Source organism: Pinus tabuliformis, chromosome 7, assembly GCF_031772625.1.
Source record: "Pinus tabuliformis cultivar Carrire ecotype Pingquan chromosome 7, CPIR1, whole genome shotgun sequence".
NCBI lineage: Eukaryota > Viridiplantae > Streptophyta > Pinopsida > Pinales > Pinaceae > Pinus > Pinus tabuliformis.
The window spans coordinates 1,492,245,550-1,492,251,505 of record NC_142293.1 but is presented as its reverse complement, the minus strand read 5'-3'; positions in this window follow the sequence as shown (position 1 = coordinate 1,492,251,505).

Genomic DNA, 5,956 nt, shown 5'->3' with positions numbered 1-5,956 from the left:
TCTCTGAAATCGATCAATATGGCTGAATCATTGGTGATATAGCTGGGTAAGTAAAATGAATACTGGCTCAAGTGAAAGTTCTGGAAATGATATACTGAGAATGCCCCGTAGGCACATGCTCCAGTAGGTAGTAGGAATGGATTCAATGAACCAGTGGAATGCAGAAAGTGTTAAATGGGACTCATCTCTGAGAGGAATAGTGAACATGGATTCTCATGGGGAAAAAGCCTCTTGAATAGGAAAACTTTGTGCAGTCAAAGGTGGTTATGACATGCTCACAAAGCAATACTATGAATGCAAGAGAGGTATTAAATTTATTCACTCTATTTGGGATTGAAAGAAATATCTAATCTATGAAAATTGTGGATCCTTGTAAGAAGTTCAATTTGTCAGTATTGTGTGTCCTTTTATCTCAATTGAAAGTACTTCATGCTTAGATTGTTGATATCATATGCTTAATTTGTTTGTAGCCCTTTTGTTGTAAGTAATTGTTTCTTTTGAAGGATGTTTTGAATTCAAAGTTACAAACAAATTTAAGAGAAAAACTGGGAGGAGGAGATCCTAAACACTTTTCTATAGGTTATGCTTCTGCAAACTCATCTGTATTTGATAGTGCCACAAACATGTCTAAGTGTCTTGTTCAAAGAAACCAACACCTTTATCAAGGTGTTGTGGCCAAAACTACCACCCTATTAAAACATGCTCTAATAGAAAATTTTGAATGGGATCCTTATAAGTCTGATATATCATCTCTCTGAATGATCCTTTTCATGCCAGTGATTTTAACTCTATGAAGAGCCGACTCTTCCATTCACAAATGGTAAAAGCCCCTTAACAAATCCCTCACATATAACCCTGTTAAGCCCTTCATTCATATTCTCATCAGGGTCTGTCTAGCTTCCAAAACCCTTCATCACATCATTGTCCCGTTATAATCCCTTTACAAAGGAAACCCTTCACAAAATACGTATATCTTCCCTCTTTCGCTTATCGCATTCAATCTCGGCACATAATGCATGCCATAAGCCGGAACTGACGGTGTTATGAACCACAATATATATATTTTTGGGTTCGAAAGCCTGTCGCATATCGCAATTGGCCTAAGCCCAAGGTTTATGTATATTAGGCATGCCCCTTGGTTTCGGACCTGTTAGCACTATGAACCGCATTGTATACATTGTCGGGTCTAGCCCCCAATCGCATATCGCGTATCGACGGAGCCCGGGCCTTATACATAATCCACGTAGCGATATGGAGGACCCGCCGAGATATCAAATACGATATATATATTTTCGGGTCCGAAGCCCTATCGCATATTACGATCAGTGGAGCCCCAGGCTTGTGCATATTGCAATATGCGATAGGAAAGACCCAACAATATTTATAGACTCCAACATATAACATTTGAGGTTTGGCTTGAGTGATCAAAGTGGGATTTCTCATGTTTTCATGTGTTTTCCAAATTTTCTAAAATTGAAAAGGGATCGAGTTTTTAGTGTAAAGGTCAGGCCTGTGGAGTCCCAATAGTGTAATTGTGCATTAGGGAAGTGGAACACATGGGTACTTCCACCCACGGAGGGGTTGATACCCAATTGCAATTTGAAGGAACAAAAAATTGTGTCAAGCCTATGGGCTGAGCGAGAAATTGTATGTTGACTGTGTATCAGGCATAAATCCTTTTCACACTTGTTCCATAGTTTAAAATGGATGAAAGCAGCGTTTACATTTGATTTAACATTTATGTTTTATTATTCACAATCATCAAGCTAATGATAGCTATCCTTGCAGCTGAGAACTAAAGAATGTAGGAGGGGATTCGAAGAGCCATGTATGGAGAAGGGTTGCATTTAAGGGTCTTGCCACAAGCGTTCCATGTCGGAATCCCACGTGTTTCCTGCACATTTTGTAAGCAGATTTGTCCCAGTATTCATTATGTGAAGGCAACATACGTTCATTCTTTTTACCAAAGTTTTTTCTCTTGCTCAGGAAAGGAATCAATTCGGTCGTTATGCTTTCTATGTGCCAGCAGTCATGCTGACAATCCTATCTTTGTGTACTCAATTTTCATATCTGAAATAGTGGGAATGTGAAGAGGCAGGGTAGATCTAGAGTCAGGGGCATTTGCATAAGTATTACCTCCGAAGAGGAGAAAGGGCTTTTGATTTTCGAGAAGAGCGGTTTTGCTTTATTGTGAATAAGGAGGACTATTTTGGGGGAAGAAGGAGCCTTTAGTTTTAGACTTATTTGATTGTTCTTTTATATGTTTTGGATCAGAGTGTGGTTGTTGGCATGAATGTAAATGTGATTTTTATTTATGCATATTGATGACTTACAGTTCACTATTAGTCTTGTTAAATTGAATGTGATTTAGTTTCATGGTTAACTTGGGAATGGTCTGTGATTTGAAACTAAGTTAAACATCAATTAAAGTTTTAATTCCATAAAAGAATGTGGATTCCTATATCAATGATTGGATTGCAATTTAGCTTTAATATAGTCTTGTCCAGCTTTGAATTCGTGATTGATTCATTTGGACTTGAATTTATGCATGATGTTTAATATTCTTTATCACGCTCCTGATGAACATATATATGATGTTTAAACCTTTGTATTATTCTTTTGCGGGATTGATTAGGATAGCTAGGACTAGATTAGAGTAGTTAGAAGTGGTATAGATAGGATTCAACACATCGAGGTTAGCTATTTTATTTTGTTGATTTAATTGAAGTCTTCCACCTGGAAGCTATCTATCAACGCAGTTGATAGTTTAAGGGGTCCCTTAAGACCCATTGGAGCTAGCTATTCGAAATGAAAGCAGGCCTAATTCGGGCTTACGATTAGGTTAGTTCCCCTTGTTGGCATAGTGAAAATTAGCCATGTCAACAAATTGGCACTAGAAGGAGGGCCTAAATCGCCATCGCAACTTTTCAAAGTTTCATATATAAGTGCCATGCATGGATTCAAAAGTATTAATGTATGGATCGTAGAGGCTGAAAAGACCACTCCACCCATTTGAAAGAGCCTCATTTTGAAGAAACACAGATCCCTCTATGTCTTGTTTCCAGGTCACCCAAGGAAGAGAGACTCTGGGAGTATCCTGTCACTTAGGAACAACCAATCAGAACACTTACTTAGGCTTACACTCATTCCCTCTCTCAACTTCCCATATTTCATTCTTTACCTATGAAAACTAAGATAAAACCAAGGATATTTACCCTAAGCGAAGATACATCTGCACCCACTTCTATCGAAGATATTGTGCTAGAATCCTTGCAAAGTATCGACACCCCTTGGGAAGAAATTCCTAAGGATTCCCCCTTTAAAGGTAACTCCTCAATTGATTTTGAGAATCCTAAAAGAGAAGCATCTAACCAAAACTTCCCTATCCATAATATGGCCAACGTTCCTCCTCCAGGTGGGAATCAGCCTCCACCTCCTCCTCTAGGTGGGAATCAACCCCCACCTCCTCCAGGAGCAATCCCTCCCTGGCTTGCACAGGATACTGTAGTGGTAGCTGGGTAGTAGCATCCCTTACCCAAAAATACAGAAAGAGTGTTATTGAATTTCGACCCAGAGCATGGAGATACTCTTGATGACCATATTCGCTCTTTCTTCCTAGTCTTATGCAGGTTGGGTGTCACCGATGAAGATGTGGTGTGCCACCTATTCTCTTTTACTTTGACTGGTGCAGCCTCCACATGATATTTCAGTTTGAGAATAGGGTCGATTACCTCCTGGGATGCTTTTCAGCAGGCCTTTCTAGACAAGTTTGGTGATGACAAAACACCTATAGCCTTAGTTTTCGAACTATCCCATCTGAAAATGTAAACCAATGAGAAAGTCAAGGATTTCAACATCCGATTCAACACTCTATTCAATAGAATCCCAGCGACTGCTAGACCTACTGATGAAGTGCTCATGGAGTTCTATGTGTCTTCTCTCCCTATCCCTATAGAAATGTGGGTTAAAAGGAGTAATGTGAAAACCTTACAAGGTGCTATCGATGAAGAGGTGAAAGTTGAAAATGAAATGATCAGCCTCACAACATGTCATTATACAACAAAAGTGAAGAAAGCCTCCCAATCATCCAAGAAGAGTAGTGGGAGTGATAACAAAGTGGCTGAGACCAAAGAAAAGGATGCCACAGATGTGGAAGGTTTTCATCGAATCATTAAGAAGCTAACAAACACAGTCATCGATATGAAAATAAATGCTAGAGAGAGTACAAGTGGGAAGGGAGGAGATTATAATAACAAAAAACCCTTCAAACCTTTCTATCGGAAGAAAATAGAAGGTGGTCATGGTCAACTTGCATTGCCTACTCCACCTAGTGAAGGGGCTTTAAACACAGAAGAGTTGGCTATTATTGGATCGCTCCTTAACAAAGAAGAAACTATAATGTAGCTCGAACCAGAACAAGGAGACGAGGAGGAATACCAAGTAGAAAAACCCTGCGATGAGGAAACCCAAATTAATGTGCTGTGGGATTTCCATAGTGATGAGAATGATGATGAGGGAGATAACACTGCATAAATAAATGCCAATGAAATCAAAAGATGAAGTAAAGGGTTGCATTCAGGTGCAACAAATCCCTTAGACCAAAAAAAGCAGGATGTTCGCCCTGTGAAAGCATATACTCCTAGAGTTCCTATCAAGTAGAGTAGGCCTGGTAGTCAATCCAAGAATACCACTGTTGCAAGTCACCTAAAGAAAGAAAATGCATCTCCCACTGCAATGAAGCCTACTCAAGATGGTAAAATCCTACCTAAGAATGAAAAAACATGTATGTTTACTCTTCCCTAACATGTTTATAACATTTTTTACAATATTTTGGATGATCTCAAGAACTCGAGGGCTAATATCACATACTTTGACTTTTTAAAATTAATGCAACAAAGATATTTGGTACTGAAAGCTATGAATGAGTGGAACTACAAAATCCCCACCACCTCAAGAACCCAAACCAAGAAGCCAATGTCCAAACCTGTTAGTACCACTAGTGCAGCCAAAATACCATTAGCTATGGAGGCCATGTTATCTAAAATGAGTCAAAAACCGCAAGATGTTAGTGCGACCATGATAGGGAGGAAATCAAAATCTATGACTCCACAATTAATCATCATGTTTGAAATTTTCAACATGAACATCCATAATTTCTTGGTAGATTTTGATGCCTCATCCACTGTCATGCCTTATGCTATTGCTAAAAGACTTCAGGCCATACCTGAGAAAACTAGAACTCGAATCATGCAATTATATAGGATAAATGTGAAAGTAATTGGAGAATTGAAATATGTGCTGATTCATATGGCTTCTAAACCACAGTACACACAAGTCATTGATATAGTGGTAGTCGATATACCCAAGGCCATTGTAGTGCTGCTTAGCAGGGACTAGTCAACAAAATTGAATGGACACTTCTCGACTGATTGGTCCCATCTCTTGTTGCCTTAAAAGGGAAAAGGTGATATGCTGAGAGTTAATAGGGAAAGATACATTAAGTATGTGGTAATGGAGCTAAATCATCCCAATGAACCTATAATGTTTACCAACTCCATCCTTGGGAACTATAGTTTCACTTTCTATGCTACAAAAACTTGTTTTGGAGAGTTTCATGCAGAAACCATTGAAGAAACTTTGACACACACAGAGTTGGAAATTCCCTCCCATAATCGAATTGATGAGCTATCCTGTATTATAGTAGATGATAGAACTAATTTCTTATATAGTAGTTCAATTGATGTAACATTAGATGTTATATTCTAGACACTCTATTTTGATGGCTCTAACTACCTTAAAGGTGCAGGTGCTGGAATTATTCTAATTGACCCACAAGGGAACCAACATCTAATGGCCAGCCGGTTGGAGTTCGGATGCACCAATAACATACCAGATTATGAAGGCCTGCTGCAAGGCCTGAAGAAAGCCATTGGTATGAATGTGAAAAATCTTAAAG